This window comes from Sturnus vulgaris, chromosome 3 (assembly GCF_052056855.1).
Source record: "Sturnus vulgaris isolate bStuVul1 chromosome 3, bStuVul1.hap1, whole genome shotgun sequence".
NCBI classification, from domain to species: domain Eukaryota; kingdom Metazoa; phylum Chordata; class Aves; order Passeriformes; family Sturnidae; genus Sturnus; species Sturnus vulgaris.
Window position 1 is genome coordinate 76,365,744 of NC_142245.1, and position 22,982 is coordinate 76,388,725.

Here is a 22,982-nt window from a genome sequence, read left to right on the forward strand (position 1 = left end):
AAACACATAGAATGAGTAATACAAAATAGGGAAGAACAAAGTTTTTAAGAGGCATGGTTTATCACAAAACTTTTTGCTTGGCATAAAAAATGAATTGGAGGAATTCTGATATGCACAGTATATTTTCCTTTCCCTCAGAAAGAGCAGTGTCGGAATCTTACCTGATATTTACAGGGGAATTGGATTGTGTGCAGTCTATGTTTTTGATAAAAGGAATTTATTAAGACAAAGACAGTAAATAGCAGTGTAACCACTGTTTTGATGAAAAATTATAAATTATGCAGATGAAAATGAATAAATAATTGTGTAATAGGATGTCTGAAAATGGTTTGTAAACTGAATGAAATGGAGTATAAGTTACAATTTTTTAAAATGGTTCTTTCCTTCTGCACATGTCATGATATTATCTTCATAATTTGCATGACATCTTTTTCTATTGAACAGGTGTTTGTGAATTCAAATGGTTTAGCTGTCATTCTTTGCTTGTTAATGCGTTTATTTTGATTTTAGCAATCAAAAAGGTTACTTCTCATTTGTTTATTCTGCAAGTATACAAAATATTAGTAACAATTTTGATGTGGTGATTCATAAGGATTATTCTGATGAAGGACAGGTTCCTAATGACCCCTTCCTTTACCAGAGAGAGCTGGCTGGATAAAGCACAAGCATTTTTTAAATGGTAACTGGCTATTGGACTTTCAGTAGAAGAAGGGTTTTCACCCTGGCTGTTTGTGCCATGTGTAGATTTGGCTTTTTTTCATTTTCACAGTCCGCTTTTAATGCACAGTTATAAATAGCATAATGTTTTGCTTTTCGCTGCACTCTTTTCTCTTTTCCTGTCATTTGCACTGTGGCTGTGCTAATGGGTGGGTGCTTAGCTCAACCTCAGGCAGCCTTTTCTGCATAATTGGTTCAGTTAGGAAACAACACACTTTCAATTAATTAGTGTGATTACCTACCTAACAGTAGGTAGGGGAAATTTGGTACTCATTTGGTTCTTTCTTTGCAGTGAATATTCATCTAAATCATAAAATCTTCCCTGAGCAAAATATTTCTAGGCATACAGAGTATTACATAGCACATATATGTGGAAAATCTCACAAGTAAGAGTACTAAATGCATCAGTAGCTGCCTCATTCATACACTTTATTAATGTGGTTCAGTCATGTACTCATAAAATTATATTCATGTAAGTACTATGGTTGTTTTTACTATTTTAAGTAACTCTTCCTGTTAATATATGTATAGAGCTAACAGATTTTTCTAAGCTTTGAAGTACTGAGTTCAGTTTATATCCTTGTTTGGAAGGGTAGTTCTCTCTGTTTGGATTAGAAGACTAAGTGTACTGAAGTCTTCAAGTGAGCAAATTTCCACATTGTGTTTGACAAAAATGCCTTTGATCTTTTCTGAGGAATGGTTAAATATAATATGCAGAATTTAGAGTAACCATTTGTTTGACCTGATCTGTGAACATAATTCAAGGGAAGAGACATGTATTCCTGCAGTTTTCAGCCATATGCCTAGTTAAAAATTAAATGTTTGTAGAACAAATTGAAAAATACAAAAGCCACTGTAAACTCCCACATTGTGTAATTCGGGTGAATATTTTGATTAATGCTAAATAGAGGATCAATTTGTCAGTAATAGCATAGCATGTCATAGTGAGACACTGCAAACATGAAATATATCTTTCTCTGATATACTGAGCTATCATGGAAAAAAGCATTGAAGTAGTATATAAAATTTTTATTCATAGTGTGCTAGAAGCCCTTGTGAAGTATTGCAAGTTATACAAAGTATATGTTGCTGCATAAATAAACAAGTATTTATACTATAAAAGGCAACAGAGAAAATTTTAAGGAGTTTGTCAACAGAAGGTCTCAAAATCCAATGGCAAGCAAATACTTAAGTAGCACTTAAAACCAGATAATTAGAATAAAAGCCCTTAAAAAATAAGGGAAGTAAAGATTTTTTGTTAATATAACTTAAATATGTAATGTGGACAAGTACGCAGATAAAAAGAAAACCAAACTTTTTTTTATCCCCCGATTGCTTTTTTCCCCCGTGCTATATTTTCAAATACCTTTATGTGATGCTTCCTTTGTATGAAGATTGTTGTAGTTGAGCTGTCAACTAATCTCATCCTAAAGCAGGGAGCTGAGATTTTGCATATTGTTGACAGGCTCTGAAACAACAGCAGAGGTGCCAGCTCAGAGTACAGCATGGGTTCAGGTACTAAAGGTGCTGGAAATCCCTTGCCATAAAATGGGAGAGAACTTCATAAAAGCATAGAATTCTGTATTGCACACAGGAGGGGAAATTTTAATGGAGAGAAGGAACCAGGTTTCAAGCCTACCTGTCTCTCTGTCATGTCTTGACCTCTGAAATTGCCTCTTTGAACCATGTGGTTTCCATCGCTTTACAGGAGAGGAGGCTTTTGATTGCGGTTTCTCTTGCTCTCCCATCCTCCTTGGGATGTTTTCAGCCCTGAATGAGAATAGAAACTTCAGATCACTGCTTTGCCTTCACTTGTATCACTTCACCACATGTGGAGGAGACCACACGTTCCTCATTTCAAAGTACGAGTACTATGTTCTTCCCTCACACTCTCTTCCATCTGGAAAGCTGTTTTGGAATCAGTCTGTCTAGATTATTTAGTCTAATTTCCAGATTGACTTAATGAGCATTAGGGTTTGTGTCATAGTAGCACTTTGGTTGAATTAATCCACAGAATCAGTGTGGCCTAAAAATGTATAATATTTGTGAGAAGGATTACTATGATGCAAGGATGCTTGGGGTCAGATATTTCGGGTAAAGATGGGAGTGTTAATGCCCTGATGAAAGACAATGCATATCAGAATCATGTACAACTATAACTGTCCAAGTTAAAAAGAAAAAAACTTGTAAGATGTGTAGGTACAGTTTATGACAAGGGAATGGAGGGTCTGTTTTACAACAAGAATACGTCTTTGCTTTTAAAAACCTGTAATCTGATTGAGCCTTTAATCAGAAGGTAAAATACTGATCCACAGGGAAAAGCTATAATTAAGCTAGAGACAAACTTAGTTCAACAGAACAATGAGGTTCTGTAACCACTTCAAGGTGTGAGTTACGAGGCACACAGCTGAACTGTTTTCAGCTGGAATTTTCTATGGGAGATGAGACTCAGTTGCATGAAATATCCAGGGTATGGATCACTGTAGGAGATCTGTCCTGTGTGGTAACCTCCCAGCTTGCAGTAGCCTAAATGCTTCTGCTTGTGTTCTTGCATACTACTCGCTAATTTCCTGACTGTTCTTAGCAAAATTTGTTTACATTTGTAAGTGAAATAAACAGTCTTATGATTTGGCTTTTCTTTTGTGAACTGAACAATAAATTTACTTGGAAAAGTTAATTTTAACGTCTTTCTAGAAAACTAACTAGACAGACTCAAAGAAGAAGTATTTTTCAGAGAAAACCTTCAAAGAGTGATTTTTAAAATATTTTTTGGTTGTTTCAACTTAGAGCAGCACTAAATCTCTGAAATTATAGGCATGCTCAAGCAGAACAACTCAACATATTAATTAATTCAGTTCTGTGTTGTTTTGTTTGAAGGTTTGTTTGTGTTGCACACACTGCAAATAGATCTTTTAGATGGATCTTTATGAAATGCCAATGTATGCTGAGAAGCAAATTCATCCTTCCACTAGAAACAACACAGCTTAAAAGAAAAACGTAAATTCAAACCGTCTTCTAAATATGCAACCACAAATATTAGGTTTGAGGGGAAAAAAATCTTCCTGTGCACCTGCAAAAATTGAGTAGAATAATCTTCCTAAGTGCTCCAATAATAACCACTGAAACTAAGGAGTCAGATATTTAGGGGAAAAAATATACCTCAGATTTTGACATTCTGCACAATGAATTAATTATTGCATTGCTTTTTTCAGGACCAGTGTAAATGTTAAATCTCAGAAAATTAGTTTGTGGAGATTTTCCTCTTCTTTTTTCTCCACATGGCACATTGTCGCTATATTTTGAATTAGTAATTCACTCTTTCCCTACAGAAGTCACCATCTTTTACTGTCAGTCTAATGAAAGGGCACAGAGAAACTGCTGCCAGTGAGTAATAGGGGAATTAAAAGCCAAAAAGAAAAAGGGGGAAAAAAAATCCATAGAATCATGAATTCATCTTTCTTATCCCTTCATTGTGGATTGGGAGGTGATGTCAAGATTAGTAGATTGTACAATTGAGATACAATCTACAATTTGAAAAAACAATCTGTTTAACTCTGTTTCTGAGATTGGATTTTTAAATTTAATTTCAAATAGGGAAAAAGCTTTTATATCAGTTTGCAACCTATGAACTTTTCATATAAATTTTTTTTTTCTAACAGAAGTTAACAGATTGCCAGTGTGCAGAGAGCGCTTTACACATAAAGATGTGGCATGGTTTCACTGGTCTCCATCTGCTATGTCTTGTCTTGTTATTAGGCTGCAGGTTCCTAGGGCAGAAATTTGCCCTTTTGTGGCTATATATATATATATCACATCATAAAATGGAAGCTTGGTTTGTGAATACCTAAACAGCTGCAACAGTACAAAGTAGCAAAACAAGGTTCCTTAGTTTTTATGATGGGTTTTAGAGATTTTAGGTGTTAGATCATTTTTAAGGAAGAACCAGCAATTACATTGATACGTATCTGAAACTGTGCATAACATTGGCTCCTTAACACAAGTACAAATTTAAGTCCTATTAGTAACAGAATAGTCTTCTTTATTAATGCCTTCAATTGAAAGTCCCTGAGCATTTTATGGTTTTGTGGGTTTTTTTGTTTTTGTATTTTTTTAAATCTCTTCTAGCAACCTCTTAGTTAGTTAACTTTAAATAATAGATAAGAAATCTTGTTTGGGATCCAGTCTGAGATTAATATTTGTCACCTCTGTGGATCTGGTAAGTCTAACAAAAGGCCTGAAGGAGTCGTTAGCTTTTCTGAAAGTCACATGGAAGACTTTTAAACATCTCAAATGGTATTAGGTTCTTATGCTTAGTCAACTAAAATGAGCATCTGGTCAATGTAGTCAGTGGAGCACAGAGGAAGCTTCAGGTGGCCAGCTATGAGAGGTGGTTTTACAGATATTGAGTGCTGTTTGAGATATTAAAGAGCTACCCTGCTGTCCTCTAGCTGCCACTAGAAGAGCACTGGTCTTCCCCAAGTCCTGTGTCATGTTTGGGAGTAATGAGTTTTGAATAGCTTATGACATCAGAAATAATACAAGGTATCTACTGATGGGCAATGAAATCAAGCTGTCAATATCTGCTCAGTAAGATGATGCTTTCTAGGCTCCTTGGATTATGTGATTAGAACTTTATTAGTTGTCATGAGACCCTAAGTAAGCATCATGATTGTAGGCACCTACCTTTGGGAAGGATTCAGCTGCATGTATGTAGATATGTAGTGTCATTTAGGTTTTGTGGGTGTGGGATATTTCTTCTGCTCTCTCACAGCCCCTGTAGAAATATGTGTCTTCCTCAAGGATTGTGTCACATTTTGCAGCCCTTTGCAGGTGTTTTGAATAGCTGAAAGCATTTTATATACATTGGATGTCTCTGCTTACTCTCCAGCTTTCTTAATCTGATGTGGAATCCCAGCCATTAACTTCAGTTTACACACAGAAGAAAAATATTTCCAATGTTAGCCCCAAATACTGTGATCAGAAGTGGAATTTCTAATTCCTGCAGAGCAAAAAAGACTGGGGGGGCAGGGGGTGGACAGGAAGGCTAACACCAGTTAATTGATAATGAGAAGTTAACAACTTCTGTCTGAGGTACTCATGAGCCAACTGCCTCACTATTTCTATAGCACCTCTGTCCTCTTTTGTTTTCTGACGTGCTTATTCCCTTTCTTATGAAACATACTTACAGTATCAGTACTTTTGGCATTTGCTGAATAAGAAAACTGAGAATTACTGTGTCTAATATCGTGTATGCAGTATTCCAAGCATGATGATACTAAAATGAATAATACATTTTAAATAGTAAAACCACAAATAACTTGGGCCCTTTAAATGTCGAATTTCTGCTTTGTTTAGTTTTTCTAACTACCATAGCCTTGTCAGCAGCTCCTCTCCTTGGAAATTTCACTTTGTTCATTTCAGACAGCATATTTGAAGTCTATTAGCAGAATTCTGAAAAGTCATGGATCTTTTTACTGAAGGCTCGTATATATAGCATAGTGCTTTTTCATGTCTATAGATATTAGTAACTACACACTATATAATGACAGTGTTTGAAGCTCTGGAATATTTGCACTGACAATCTGCCTATCATTGTGAAACCTAGTTTTTCTAGGTGTTTCTGGACATGTATTCCCAAGGAACATGACTACATAGATATCTGATAACAGACTTCAGATAATAGATGTTTTATGCAACCTTTATCCTTTCTGACTTATAATCTTGGAAGTTGTATAAGTTTAAACACTGAGTTTTGAGTCAGTGAAATGAATTAAGTGTCTGCATGGAGTGATTCATCTTGTCTAAAACACCAGATGTAGGGTGAGATGAATTACCCACTGGATGTGCCTCATTCATTTTCTTTGTACATATAGGGCTTAAGGTGACTCATTTTGAAGTAGTCAACTATGAGTTCACTGAAGTTGATGATATTAATCTTCCCTTTTTCTAATTGGAATGTGGAATTCTGTGAATGTGCTAATAAGGTCTTGAGTTTTTCATCAAATCTGCACTGACACTGAACACTCAGATTTAGCTTACAGATGGTGGATGTTTCTGCTCGTCTTTTGGTGTTGCCTCTGAAACAGTATCACAGGAAATTGTTCAAGTTTTGTCCATTACTCAGCCATGAGAATCTGTAACAAAGCTGCTTAGAATAACTTAAGTGCATTTTGTACAATGAAAATATGTGATGCATTTAATTATTCAGCACTCACTGAGACTGTCACCCCAGGTAAAATTTGCAAATGTCTATTTAATTGGTAACCAGTATCTAGTTAGGGTTTTACTTGAGTTTGCTGGGAGGTTGGAATGGGCAGAATGAGCATGTGGCAGAAATGGTGTTCCAGCTATGTGAGCTGTGGCCATGAGGTTTGTTGGGGGGCATGTTTAGTTTTGCAAGAAGGAACCTACAGGGGAAAGGCATCTCCCACAAGAGTTGGAGATGCCTGCACCTGGCTCCTGTTTGCTTTTTAACTGGCATTTCAGGACAACAGTGACCTGGAGTGCTGCAGGCCAGAGCCACAAACAGAGACCTGGCACTTAACTTCCTTGACAAATGGGTGAGCAATAGTTGTCCCTAATGTTCAGCAGAACCTGAACTTAACTCCAAAATGATGAGTTTTACTTCTCTGTCTATATTTTAAATTTTTTTTATTAAAGGATTAATTTTTTGAGTTCTTTATTTGCTTTCTTGTTCTACAGCTTTTTTGATTCACTCCTATGTGTTCTCAGAAGCCATGAAGGTTGAAGCTATGGAGGTTGATGTTTTATCAAGAAGAGAAATTTCAAGTAATGGAATTAAAGTCTGAGTAATATGTCAGTTTTCATGGAAGTTCATAAAGAAATGTTTCCCATGGGAAGGACCACATACTGGAGCAAGGAAGGAGTGTGAGGAATTCCCCCTGGAGGAGGAAGGAGCAGCAGAGACAACCTGTGATGAACTGACCACAGTCCCATCTCCTCTCCTGCCTAGCTGCTGGAGGAGAGGAGAAAGAAAATTTGGGATTAAAGTAAGCCCAGGAAAAATGGGTCCATAGGTGGAAGGTGTTTTAAGATTTGTCTTTATTTCTCATTATCCTACTATTATTTGTTTGGTAATAAATTAAACTAATTGCCCCAAGTCAAGTCTGTCTTGCCCATGCTGGTAATTTCTGATCTCTCCCTGTCTTTCTCTTGACCTACGAGCCTTTTGTTGAATTTCCCTGTCCAGTTACAGAGCAGGGTGACAGAGTGGCTCAGTGGGCACCCAGCATCCAGCCAGTGTCAATCCACCAAAATGTGGAGGAAAAATCATCTTGAGGGAATGGAATTTTAAAAATTGGAGAAAACAGTACAGTGGATTTCACAGAATCTTAATTGTGTTGTCAGAATCCAATATTTTAATCCAAATGAACGCAAATCTATTTTCAGTCTCAGAAATCAGCAACCTTTCATCCTCTCCTTGCAAAAAATTTCATCTAATGAAATCAGGGATCTAGACCTTTCTTAAGGCAGTCATTCTAATTCCATATAGTAAAAACCTCATGCCACGAAGTGCAAAACAGCTAATGAAAGAAAATATGTATGCCAATGGATTAAATATGCTTTTACTGACCTCTGATTATTCTGCAATGGGCTATGAGGAGTGTAGGTTTCATGACAAAAATGCAGCTTGCAGGTAGCTGAGACAATAACTTAAAAAAGATTGGAAAGTAGAGTGCACAGAAATCAAAGTAATGTTTATAACCATTGAGTCTATAATATCTAGAATGATTTACAAATAAGTTCCATTATTTTACTCTTGGGTTTTGCACAGAAGAGATCTGTAAAATAAATGCCAATGAATTTGAGTAGCTGAACTTAACACTGATAGTACAGCTTTTCATTCCCAAACATTTCAGAAACTCAAGGATTTGTCTTATAGAAAATAAATTCACAGTAGTGAAGACTGCTCAAAAGTAGAGGAAAATTGACAAATACCTTATAAATTCATAAATTAATTTTGATATCAAAAGAATTACCCACTTAAACATGTTTCTTTTCTGCATGAAGTAACATCTGCAAATTGGAGTCAAAGCTTGGATTCTCACATTCCATGAATCTGAATTGCATTGCTTATTTATATAAAATGAAAGATCCCTGAGGTAGTGAACCTCTTCCCTTCTGGGATTTTGTTTGCTGTTTTTAATTTTATTATGTTCTTCATGGCTAACCAGCTGCCTTAGGATGACTCCAGAGGTGAGTAGAATAAATGCCAAATCAAATGGACTGACATTGTATTAGAGCAATAGAAAGGGAAATCTGAGACCACAGATGATGAACAAAATGATACATGAATACAATGGAAAGATTCATATCTCCAGAGAACAGATCTTTTAAAATGCAAGACCTGTCATAGAAGTACCTTTGAATCAAAAGTCAGCATTTGTAATTCTTGCAAGTGTCTTCTGCCCATGCTTCCCAGTGGGACTGAATTTTTTTGGATTATGCAGTCTACTGTTAGCCAAGAGATGCTCTGCATGCAAGTGCTGTTTGTTCCATTTGTACTGCATTGTCAGCAGTGGTAAAGCCATGAGTGTTGAAGAGGAACAGCTGGCCTAGAGCAGAAAGTTGGTCATCCTTTTTTATGTACTTCAGTTCTTGACAGAGTGCTTCCTGGGAATTTTTTACTGATCGTCTCAGTTCTCCTTATGGCAAGCCCAGAAGGCACTAACATTGTTCTCCTGTTCTTCTGCTCTCAGTTGAATAACAAATTGAAACAGATATGAATAGAAGGAAAGAATAAATGTTCTAAAATATTGGAATCTTTGCAAGTAGCTGATATGTCAGGTAAAGAGCAATTAAAATGCTTTAATTATGACATGCTAAGAAAACCAGTACTTTATGGAGTTAGGTTGCATATGAACATGTGTTCACCTTGAGGACAGTCCTACAGGTGTCAGTTTATTGGGGACTAATGTCTCAGGAAACCCAGAGTAGTATTTGTCTCTGCTTTTCCAGCCATTTGGGCAGTGAAGTCCTTACTTTGAGGGTAGGATGGAGGAGTGTATGTCCTCACTACATAATGAATTGTCTTTCCAAAGAAAACATAGTAATGTTTTCATTGTGTGCCTGCAATCCTGCTGGGATTGCCTTCCCATCCTTTGAAAGATGCTCTCTGCTTCACTCTATTAGCTGAAAGTCAGATGTCTTTCAGCTTCATTGAATCCAGGGTAGGTTGCAAAGGCTGACTGCTGAAAACCTCAGCTGTGCAGCCAGCAAATGCCCCACAGTGGCTGCTGGTTTAGTAGATTTCAGCTGCTGGTGAAAAATATGAGAACACCAGTGGCTTTTAACAACCCAGGGAATTATAGATCAAAACTAGAGCAGTTATCTAGAACAGCACTAAAAATGATGTGCTGAAATAAATATGAGCCGTTTGAGGTTCCAATGAACTTCATTATAATGCCACATGGAGTACAGCAGCTCTGGCATTGTTCAGTGGAAGCAGACTGTGGAAGTGTTACTGAGAACTCAGACCTGATACTCTTTTCTCTGATCCTATAAGATGAGGGGAAATTAATATTTCTTCCAAGATGCAGCCTTGGCAATACTTTCTATTTTCTCTAAACAAGCCAGCAAATAACCTAAACCCCTAAAGACCTCCCAAACCTCACCTAAAACTGGAATGAATTCCAATTTAAATCATTAAAACTTGTCTGTGTTGTGAAAATAATTTATCATTGCTCATGAGTGCTGGCATTTAATTCTCCCAGGCAGCTACCTTTTGGATTATACATGTGGATCCTATACTTGTGTGAATCCCACCATATTTGTACTTCCCTGTTTATTAGTTTTAACTCTAAAGAAAAGGACTGTTATGAATAGTATTACAATATAAATTAAAACCTTAGGAAATAGGGGTTTGTGGGGCTGATGAGAAAATGAAGAGTGAATATGGGCTCCACTGATTCTCATTTTTCCCTAATGGTATAGCAGTGCAAAGTCAGACAGCTTAGCTGAAATTGAATGGAAGAATCACACAGGCTGTTTAAGGCATTGTTTTTCAATCTGCTGGTTGCTTGATTTGCCCTGAACTCATTGGCCACCCTACATATCAGATACTCAGTCTTGCTCCTGATCTGTGAGTTTCTGACATCTTTATCCTGGAGGGTTTCTGTGGGTGACCAGCAGGAAGAAGAGAGGTCTAGAGATGGATTAGAAAGTTGGGCAGAATGGAGGATCTGCAGGTCAGGTTTCAGTTTCAGACAGAAGGGAAATACCTTCTGAAGGAGATATTTTCAGTGATATTGTCTGCTCTAATAACCCTATATTTAACTAAGACTTGTTTTGCTTATTACCTTTGACAATTGTGTCTGATTGTGTCTAATGTACCTCTAACATTACATGCTTTGTGATCCTGGAAAATGGCATAAAGGTAGGTGCTTTTCAGAAACATACCTATAACTTTAAAATTTATTTCCTCTATGGACTCATTTCTAGGATAACTTAATCTCAGGTCACTGCTACTTATCAGCAATCTGTCTTCCCATTCTCTCCTTTGCTGAAGTAATCAAATATGTCTGTAGGATATTGTCAGCTCCTTTCTGACACAGTTAATGATAGTTCATCATGTGAGTCTGCTGTGAGGCTTTGGAATTGTTACCTGCATTTCTCACTTTCTCTTCTTCTTTCCTCAGTTGGCTTTCCATTTCTCTATCTAAGGTCTAAACTCCAACATGTTTTTCACAATTTTTTTCAGTACATTTCAGAGAATGAAATTAAATTCCATCAAGAAAAGGATTAACAAGAAACTAGGTGATCAGTCCAGGCTAAGCAACTGCATATTTTTGTGCTGTTCTGGTAGAAAGGAGTTTTTTTCTTAGTAGTGCACTAAATTCCATGGGTTGGTAATAGCTATCCAGAATACCTGAACTAAGAGGCACCAGATCTTCACTATGCTAAAGGATATAAATAAAATAGTAACTGGTGAATAGAGATGTGTGAGTGGAATGAATGGCCAGAATTTAAATTCATCTGGTCTGGAAGACAGTTTTCTTTCCCTTGCAGAAGAGAAAGTTGGCCTGAATATTATGGCAGATGCAACAAAATTGCCGATACACTGCCCCATTTGGCAAAATTCTAAGTAGTGCATTGCCTGTGAGTCATTTCCATACTGTTTGTGCCAGTGCACAGCAGTGTATGCAAACGGGGTTTCCAGTACAGTGCAAACTGATGCAGACTGGTTCTGTAGGTTGGAATAAAATCTGAGCATGTGCAATCCACTGACAGATCATAACACTAACAGGCCAGATGTCTATCTAATAATAGACATCACAAACCACCACAATGGTGGAGATAAGGAGAAAAGGTAACTACCCAGTAAGGAAAGATGGGGCAAGATTTACAAGAGCGTGTAATGACAGGACAAGGAGGAATGACTTCAAATTGAAAGAGAGTAAGTTTAGATTAGATATTGGAAAAAAAATATTTTCTGACAAGGTGATGAGGCACTGGAATTGGTTGCCTAGGGAAGTTGTGAATGCCCCATCCCTAGAGGTGTTCAAGGTCGGGTTGGATGGGGTTCTGAGCAACCTGGCCTAGTAGAAGATGTCCCTGCCCATGGCAGTGGTGTTGTAACTCGATGATCTTCAAGATTCCCTTCCAACCAATTCATTCTATGATTCTGTGATTCTATGATACTGTATGTGACTGAATAGATTTCCTGATGGCATGCTTATAAAACACGTTAGAACCTTACTCTGTTGCCTATCCTAAGTGATTTTTTTTTATTTCAGTAACAATGCCCTTAGAGGGAGCCTGGGAGAATAAGCTGCTTTATCTTGTTTTTACTTTTGCCATTCAGCATAACTATTTTTTCACAGGAAGATATGGGCACTTAAACCATAGTTAACCAACTGATTCAGAAACTGTTCAGAATCAGTTCCACACCTATTTTCACCTCTGTCTTGAGTTCTGGCTTTCTGAGGACATGAGACTATTCAAGGGCACAGATCCAAGTGAAGTGCAGCACTGTTAACTCTCTTTCTAGCATGATTTTAGCCCATGCCAGGTAATACTTTTTCAGACTTCCAGGACGTAGTCTGGAGAGCAGTACAGGCCATGCAGCGTTTCCATTTTGGATGAGGTCATCCTGTTTGGTGGAAAGAAAATGCAGGTGCAGGGTTGTGACTTTGTTACATGTATCTATGACAGTAGTCTCTACTGCAGGCAGCAGAGATATGAATCCATTCATTAGAAGAGAACTGACCACAAACCAATGTTGTAAACTCCTAATTTTACACAGAGGGGCTGAGCCAGTCTTAGCTCCAGTGCTTCCTGGAGAAGAGAGAATCCTTGTGTGCACAGCTCTGCAATAGGACTCAGATGCAGCCTGACAAAGCAGGTGTAAGTGAGGTTTACTCACCTATTGAGCAGTAGGTCTTGGCTATTGGCTATTTCAGCTGCCACCAGCTGGGAGGATTGTGGGGCTCACTGTCTTTGCAAGCCTGTTCTGCACCATGCAGCACAGACACAAGGTAAGGCAGTGCTGGTTTAGTTCAGTCAAGCTGTATCCCTACCAACATGGAGAAAATTGGCTTAACCCTTCTGCGCCAGCAGTCAAATACAGTAAAGTGCTATTCACTGTCATTAACTAGCAGGCAGAAGAATTGCAGATCAGCCTGTCACTAGGAGCATGACCGTGTTCAGAGCTCAGTGGAACTGGAAGCCATCAATTTGACAACAGGCCAGCAAAGGGAAAGGAAAGAAACATAACCTGAAGTTGAGAAAGAAACAACTAGAGTGTGAAGAAGCAGTAACAATGTTGTGGAGGGGAAAAAAAAAAGACACCAGAGACTTTTCCATCATAGTCATATTTCTTGCCCCCATTCTGCTTGCTAAAGTATGCATGATAAAGTATTGCTTTGTAATGATTGTTACTTACTCCTAATTGAAATCTATAATCCCGTTGCAAATGCATCCAGACACATTTAATCAAACCATATCCTGTTGAGCAAATTGAGGTTCAGAGCTCATTTCTAAACAAATAACACATAGTGTCAGAGTCCAGGCATGGAATTAGGCGTCTTGTAGCAAATGCTGCCAGGTCCTTCAGGTTAGCTGAGAAACTGGGTTGCTGCTATTTGCAATTTCTAAAGCATAGCAGGACAGCTCATTTTCCAGCCTGCCTTGGATTTCCAGTTAGGCTTCCTCATGGGGATATTTTGTCTTCTACAATATTCTACTGATGGAGAGAGAGAAAAGCTTAAATATGCTTTCTCTATGACTTTTTGAGAACTGGCGGGCTTTTTAATAAAAATTGACAGCAAAGTTGCTCAACTAGAACATCTCATTCTGCTGGCCATTATTTTTCAGACCTGAAATTGAACTGGAAATAAATCTCTTTTTTAAGTATTCTCATAAATGGGCAGAATAGCAGCTCCAGTTTTCTTTCCCGTGCTAAGTTCCACCATTCCACCTTTTGGTGTAAGATCTGACTTTGACCATTACAGAAGGAAGACCTTTACAAATTTCAAGGTCCAAAATTGCCTTCGACTTGCTTGACTACTCTTTCACCTTTTCCTGCTACGTACTCCCCCAGAAACCAACACCTCCACCTCCACACAAATTGAATATTCCTGCCTGCAAGTTACTACTCTATAATCCTTATTTTCACAGTGTCGTAATGCCAGACTCTAGGTGGCAGCATCTGTGAGTGAATATGAGATGTTTTTCTAAACTGTTTATTTCAAACATTGATAATCATTGTAGAATAGTCTTCCTTAAAGCACTTTTTTTTTCTTCCTGCTCTTTATTTTCATCCTATAAGACTTAGTAATGTACTTAATGTACAGGTGTTGAAAGAATTCAAATCAGCATGTTGACAGAGCTTCCATGATAATTCAGTGCTTTGCTGTATCTTGAGCCACAGATGGAGAGCAGCACGGGGTGCTGAGCCATTACAGTCTGAAACAGAAAAGACAATGTTTGGGTAGAAAATATGCGGTTTTGCTGCTGCCATAGAAGGTAAGGTGTGCCTCTGTGTCTTGGCTTTTCATCAGCTGCTTATGCTGTAACAGTTGATGCCTTATCAGGGTTATAAAAGCCCAGGCTGGGAGCATAGCTCTTTAAATATTTTTCATCACAAAAACCAATATTCAAGCTGGGTAAAACAATGTGCAGAGGGACAGCATTTATTCTAACAAGCATAGGTATGGTGGATATTACTGCAGTCTAATGATGATCTGAGATACACAAAGCAACAAGCAACCAAGCTAGGGTCTGAGCTTAGCACAAACATACCTACAGCATAATTCAGGCAAGGAGCTTATCTGCATCTCCTGGACCAATGGGCATGGATGGAGGTTAAAACAATTAAAACTTATTGATATGCCGAGGACTGTGACATCTATCTCAGACTGTTAGACTAGTAAAACTTTAAATGGAATAAAAATACCTTCTTAGCTTCATTTATATGTTATGTTCCCTTTTTCCTCACAAAAGGAGTTTGAATATAATAGCATCTCTTTTAATCCAGCAGCTACAGCTCTAATTATAGCCCCATTGCCATAGGACAAGTACATGGACAAGCCTGTGCCCTGATACAATGAGCTTGGCCACTGTCACTACCTGGGCAAATCTCTTTTCAGCTGTTTCCAGTGATACTTTGTAGAGATTAAATCAGTTCTTTACATCATTTGTACAGGTACTGCCTGAGGCCTGAACAATTGGATCCCCCAGTGCAATGAGCACAGTCCCAAAATAGTTTTATTTTGTAACGATCTGGTAATACAATACGACACAGCACTATTGTTACTCAGGGAAAAAAAAACCGAAGATGAGTAGCTAGGTCACCAGTCCAAGCCCTTACCTATGTTTGTAAATGCACATAAAGACACATATTTAAAACAGAGGATTAAATTTGCTTTCTATGTGTTCCAGAATAGGCACTGAGAAGGGGCTGAGCTTGATATGTAAGCAAAATCAATCTTTGTTTGCCCTCAGCTAACACTCCTGCTCACCTGTCTCCAAATCTATGTAAATAGAAAGTTACTCTCTATAACCTACAAAAGAAAGTAACAGCTGCTGAAATTCATATTTATCCTTAAAAATTTCATTTGTCTCAGGAGGTAGCTATACTTCTCATTAATATCGAACAGACAAGGTCTTGAAAATAATGGTGCAGATACTTTTTTCCAGCTCTTAAGATGTGTTTAGAATTTTGATTGTGATATTCTTGCTTCTATGATTAGCACGTGGCTGGGTATGCATACATTTGCAGAGTAGAATCCTCAGAATTCCTGTGCAGTCAGAACAACAGAATATACCAGAATTACTTTTGCTTTTGTAATTCCTTTATGTATGTTCATAGTGCTGTAGACTACTGCTGTATAGTTACACAGTTCCTAGCTAACTCCAGTACTTTTCCTCCCGTGATAGGCAGAAAGACCAAATACATCCTCCAGATGCTCCAAGCCCTTGGGGGTCCAAGACTAAGTTCTCTGGGAAGCAAGGATGAACTACTCTCTCCGGACACTTTCTTATAAGTAAAGTACAGCTACTACCAAGGAGGGCAGGGGAGGTGTCCACAAAAGGATTTAACCAGAAGGAGGAATTCCTTCATCACCTATACTTCTAATTGTGAATACTTGTCAATTATGCTAATTTGATAAACTTATTAAACTGTATTCACCTTATGTGAGCTGGGTATTTTTCCATATCTACCCCTGGAGGTCTCCATTAAAGACCAGCCTTCATATTACCTCCTATACTGATATTGTCTCAAAAGTGTATTGTTTTATTCCTAGGTCTTTAAGGCATCACAACATACCTACATTTGCCTCAGTCTTATTCTCTAGAAAACAAGAAAACCATCTGAAAAACTTTTCAATATCATCTAGCTGAATGCTGCTCTGTCATGTTTTCTTTGTCTGTAATAATTTCATTGTAATAATTAGTGATATGATCAGTGATACTGTGCAGTTCTGTAGGATTCGTTTTATGCAGTGCACGTATATTATGCTTTCCTTTGAATATATACAGTATTGAATATAAGGATGTTAAGAACTTTGTATATGCATATATTTAAATAATAATGAAAATATGTTAAATGGGGAGAGTCAAGAAAATAGTGCCATACAAAACAACAGTCATTTAATATACAAGCTCCTGTACTTTACTCAAAATATGGCTCTGAAGTTCTAAAGATTGTAATGCAGAATGTGAAAGAGGATTTTGAGTAATGCCTGATGCAGAAGGCAAAACAGTGGTCTGAATTCTGACTTGATTAATAAATGCTCTGCTCATAAAGCAGAAGCAACATGGGTATAAACTGGGTCAGCTTTGTGGAAAGTAGTCTCAAGAAGCAAACCAAATATGAGCTGTCACTGCTATACTGTTAGGATTATTCCCATAACCATTGATGCCATAACCATTCTTATTTATGTGAGAGCCTTTCAGAGAGACTCCCTGTTTCACTTACACTGATTTGCTCATACCTAGACAGGAAGGTGTGGTGGGTTTCAATCAGGTCCTGGTATGGATGCACTAATCTTTATGGTCATATTTAGATGCTGGTCTCTCTCTTGCTCTTAGTGAACTAAACTGAAAAACAGAATTTGAGCCTCCCTCAAGTTATGAAAATTAAATTCTGGTTCTTACTGCAGAGAGCCTAAGGCATAAGCATCTCCCTGAGAAAGAAGGGGTTTATTACAAAAATCTCCTAAACAGGCATGTTCAGGCTAGCATTGTTCAGTCATCCACAATTTGTTTATGGAAGATTATCCATGCAGCCAGAAGCAATAGAAAAGTTATGTTTATGTTCTCTCAAATATAAGCTATGTCATGTGTGCTAGATTACAATCATAAAGCTGTTGGTTTGGTGCTTTGCTTTAGCATATAGCAAACATAAACACATAGATACTGTGATGCTGAGTGTAAATGAAATTATAAAATTAAAAAATTATGTAGAATAATTATGTAAGATTTGTTTATTTCCTCAAAAGACACTGAAAACAAATTCAGTTCATTCTAATCACTACACATGGTTCTAAGGCTTTCCAGTTGTTGCAGATCTTGACAGAAAACTTTGGAGCAGATATATATGTGAACATGTGTGTAATGCAACAGATACTCGAGAAAACAGTATCATACAAAACAAGAACATGTAGGCTTTTCATTGTTGAAATAATTCTAACAAGGTAAGGGTATTTGTTTCTGTATGTTGGAAAATGGGGGGGGTGGGGTGGGATAAAGGGCAAAGGTCCTTTACAAAGGACCTTGTAACTTTGTCCTCCTCAATTTTGGTACTTAGCCTGAGTGAATGTATGCCTACGCTGCAAGTCTATGGTTAGCACAAGGAATCCTTACTCATGGTACCATGCAAAGCACACGAATCTACCATTACACTGTTGGCTATTTAAGGCGAGTAAAAATGGAAACACTTTACATGTTCAAACAAATGTGTTGCTTTCAACAAAAACCTAGTGCAATAGGAACCTCAGAAAAAAAAACATGCCAGCCCAGTCATGACAAAAATTTCCTCATGGGAGAATTTCAGAGTTCTTTTGCTATCCATCACCAACCTCCTTGCCAGTGGAGCTCTGAAAGTTCTTTCTTGTGGCTCTAGCCTTAGGCAATAACTGTAGTTTGATCTAAGACAGGACTAATATTTCAACCAAAAATAATCAGTATTCCTAAAAAAGAAAAAAAGATTACACGTAAGTCTTTACTTAACTGTAAAAGAGATCTCCAAAGTGTCATTTCATTATTTCTCTTTCTCACAACAGTAACCAAAGCCCTAACACCAAATTCTACACATCATGTGAGTATCACAAAAGACAGGTGGACTTTATCTATACTGAAAACTGGCCAAAAGAATACTTTTTTTTTGAACTCACAATTCCCTCTGACAGCCCCTTTCCAGAATTATCCTCCCTGGAGTTCTGAGCTAATTCTTCTCCTCAACAAACCTAACATTAGAGTGCCCTAAGCCTAGGAATCCCTCTCCATTCAGATAAACAATTAGATAAATACCAGTTCTTACGTAGCAGTGGAGGATACATTGCAGCCTGACTATAACTTCATTTCAGATTTCTCTTTGTCTCTAAACCTCCTCTGGCATGAACATTAATGCTTGACTGATGCATAAACTAAAAACAGTGTTCCATGCAAAGATTCTTCCAAGGAGAATATTAGAGTCTGCCCATGGGTTTCTTTATCAGCTGCTGTCCAGATGGGATCAAACTTAGCTGTGGACTTTCAGTCAAAAGTAACCTTAACCCAAACCCTGGAATGAACCTCATAAAAAAAATGCCAGTGAAGATGAAAAATTCCTAAGGAAACAATTATTTTTGCACCACTCACTTCCTTTTACAACTCTAATGATTGAGAGAAAAAGCCTAGAGCTATAGCTTGAGTGGTAGAAGCAGAAGAAGGGCTGTCTGGTAAAAAAAACCCAAAAAACAACCCTGTAGGCTTGATCTCCCCCTAGAGTAAATCCTTTTCTGGATAAAACAAAGAAGGAAAGTACCTAGACTTATTTTATATTTCAGATTATATTTAGGAATAAAATTGCAATAAACTGTGGGATAGCTGTTTTTAGGACACTGAAAAATCTTTTAAGATAAGGAACAGCTGAGACTTGAATTTTCCTCTCAGGAATCTGGAGCCTCTGTTAGAAGCAGGAACTGGGGCTGGAGCAGTCACCTTATCACTTGGGATCCACTTGAAGGAGAGCTTCAAAGAGGCTCCCACAAGAAAGATACAGGCTGAAGAAAGAAACCTACACCTCTCTGGGCAGCCCCTTTGCAATGCCATCCCACTTCCAGCTGTAGGTCTCTTTCCTGACCCTAATTCTCTTCCTTAGCTGAGCCTTCTCCTTGGCTGAACCCTAGCTCAATGCCCAGTGCCACAGCAGGGATGAGCACATTTGGAGGGAAAAATTCTTTTGACAGCTTTGTTTTTCAGCCCCTTTGCAGCCTCTAAGCACTGCTGTAGATTTTGTCCCTTTTCTAACCCTTAATACTGGTCCTGGCCTTAGCTGAGCCTTAGTTTGAGACCCAGTGTCCTGGCCCAGATGAACATATTCTCAAGGCACAATTATTTTTACAGCTTTGCCCTCACTTTTTCAGCCTGTTTGCATCTGCACTCCAATGGGAGGTCTAGATTTTCTCTTTCATCTAATTCTATAGGAATCATAATCCAAATCCTAGGCACATCCATATTCCCAGACAAGACCAAGCTGAGGAAAATTTCAGGGAATTTACTAATTCTTCTACCACCCATCCCTGCCCTCCACCACCTTTGTTTTAGCTTTGCCTTTGTAGCACTATTTCAATCAGAGTTTTATGCTTTCTCTCTTTCTTAGACCTAATCCCTACCCATTGCAGGTGCTGCTATCAGCTTTCTCACAAAAACCTTAAAAGCTTACCGCATTCTGACCTTTGTGCCACTGTTTCCACTGCCAGAGTTGAGTATTTCCATACGAGAATTGCTGCAGCAGTCCATCCTTCTTGGTTTGCTGGAGCTTTTCCAGAGCCCTCAAGGCTGTGCCACTGGGGTTTCCCTTCCTCTCTTTCCTTATGTAGAGAGACACTGCCTTGCCTCATGGGTGCTAATATTTGAAGACCATTTTGTCCATCCAGTCCCAGCTCTTTGAAATGTAGGATCTTTTTCTTGTCAATGAAACTTCGAGTTTTCTTTTTGTCTTAACTATGGCCATAACCCTACGAACAGAGGGAGTTTGTAGGCAAGGAAATTCAAACTTTATCCAGAAAAAATTTCCTCAGACGTATTTTTGCAATTCACACTTTTATTTTTCAGCCCCTTGAACCTAGAACTCTGTATGTTGTATTTTTTTTAATGTGTACCACCTTGTTAATCCACCCTACCAACTAGCCACAACTAGTGTGTGAACTCTGTGCCAGTGTGCAGTGTCTCGAAGTGTAGATTTTACATGCATTCATATTTCTTTCTCCATCTTCATCACAGATCATCCTACTGTATTACCTTTTGGTATTTTTTTTTCTTTGAAGCTCTTACTTCCATTTTAAAAGTTACTTCTGTTGCACTATGACAATATTGTATGTTGTTAACAAAACTGACTGATAAAGGAACATTTGAGGGAGAAACAAAGGTTTCTGTTTAGGTTTGTCATGTTTGCTCTTCAGGCAAAACTGTCTTTGAATTCCACAATGGGCTGCAGTCTATCAGAAAAACAATAATTCACATGGGAGTTTTGGGAGCCCTTGACAGCTCCAGCTAGCTCCTTAAATCAGTCGGTTTTGAGGCCATTGTGTTGCAGCACTTGGTTATAAAGATCATCTTTGTATTGAGTCAAGTGATACTGCTTCTTGAATAATATTAACACTACTTGCTGCATTGATATATGGATAGAGAAGTATGCAAAATATTTTTTCTTTCAATAAAAATGAAGTTCATGCTAGTTTTATCATCTGAGTAGTTTTCTATTGCTATTACTAGCACTTTTCATTTAACTCTCAGCAAGTTACATGCACATCCATAGGAAAATCCAGTCTTGTAGGACTGTCTCTACAGAACCAAATTAAATATTCATGAATTTGAATTTATAATATTTTCAATTTGACTTGAGGGGAGGAGCTTTTGATGCAGTAAATAACCACACAGATATTTTTTTCTTCTGAATTACATAGAGATAATGGCATATAAATCTGTCTTCTCTGAGTAGGCCCCTATTGATAGTATTTGGATTTTTTTTTGCTACATAATTAGCTAGAGTATCATATTTTATTTAAATGGTTTGACTACTTTCAAGCTTGTAAGACAACTGTGGGTTGGACTGTGTCTGTTGGCAGTGATAGATGGCATATTTGAAGAATTTTTCCTTTTAACCATTAGATAAAGTCATTGGCAGGAAGAAAATTCTGTTAAGATCACTGAAGGGAAGGTATTGTTTCATTTATGTTTTAGCTTCTTTTGTTCAAAACTCAAGAGAATATCAGTAATTAAAATAAAGAATATTTCACCTTTTCCTGCAGCTCTTCCTTATCTCTTCCCTATCTCTTCAGATTCCTTCAAAATGCAGTCTTGCTGTCTGAAAGTGCAGCATTCAGCTGCCATAGACATAAGGAAGCCAGCATTTCAGCAATTGTGAGGTGACTTATTAATCAGTTGTCACTTCACTCATGCCTATGCTTGCATAACTTGTTCAGATGCCTGCATATTTTCATGCATGTTGTTCCCCCAGATGGTATAGGTTTCCTGGCAGAGGTGATTATTTTGAGCAAGAAGGTGGTTTTTTTCTGAATTATGTAGATTCTTGCAAGAACTATACACTGTTCAATTTCTTGGCTATGATGAGACAGTGTTCATTTTTCTTTATGGACAGCTGCAGGAAAATATGGAAAAAAATTTTAATAATTAGCTGAAGAAATCTAGCTCAAAGAATACAAGAGAAGCCTGGACTTTTGTTACTGGAAATTGGGAATTTTTCCTTGATGTTACATCTTGAAATCATCTTAGCTAATGATTCTCCACTGAAAATAAAATCTAACAACAGAAGACCTGTATATCTATGCCCCTTATTGTCTCAAAGATTATTTATAAGATGGATTGAGCACTTGAGAAACAGATAATCTGAAGCTTTCATCAAGAGAATATTTGCTGTGTTACTTTCAGAATTAGTTGTGACTTCATCAGAAAATAGATATAACTCAGAGAAAACTTGCTATATATTAAGTCATTGTTCAGGGAAGCAAATTACAACTGTGTATTGTTTCCTGTCGTAAATTGTTTCAACATTGTAATGAAAGTTCTGTATCATCATGGTACATTCATTCACTTGATAGCAAAGATTTTAAACTGTGAATTTCGTGCAGTGCCTGGATATGAAAACTTAGGCTGCTTTTGATTAGCAGTTGTTTCACTCAGGAAAAATTGCTTTTTTATTTAAACTTATTGGAGAATATTAATGAAATGCTTTTTACACACATTGCTATTATAATTTTAAGTAAATTGGCAAAAGAGGATTAGCCTTCTCTACATTTTACTTTGATCCTCAGCTTTTCCCAAAGATCAGTACAACTTCATACATTTGAATTATTTATATTCTGTCTTTCTGGTAATACAAAGTTATTAGTTATCAAAATTGATGTAAATTCTTAATTTCTATAAGAATATGGAAAACTATAATTGCACTAATTATGTTCATATAGCAACGTATACTGTGCTATTCATTTCTCATGGTGTGAAATATTAATTGGATCATATTTGTGGAAGTTCATATATATGATGACTCCAATTCTTTAAAAATTTCAGAAAATAGA

At 37.5% G+C, this 22,982-nt stretch overlaps 1 long non-coding RNA gene across 1 annotated transcript in view; it reads right to left on the bottom strand.

Moving 5' to 3' along the window:
• Positions 1–2,083: 2,083 nt before the first annotated feature.
• The window catches only part of LOC148224427 (uncharacterized), a 60,399-nt gene continuing 39,500 nt past the window's right edge, over positions 2,084–22,982 (bottom strand). Inside the window, exons 5-6 of the long non-coding RNA XR_015802592.1 lie at positions 2,357–2,487; positions 2,084–2,185 (exon numbers count right to left, since the gene is read on the bottom strand). This is a non-coding gene — a long non-coding RNA (uncharacterized LOC148224427). The remainder of the gene's footprint in view (positions 2,186–2,356; positions 2,488–22,982) is intronic.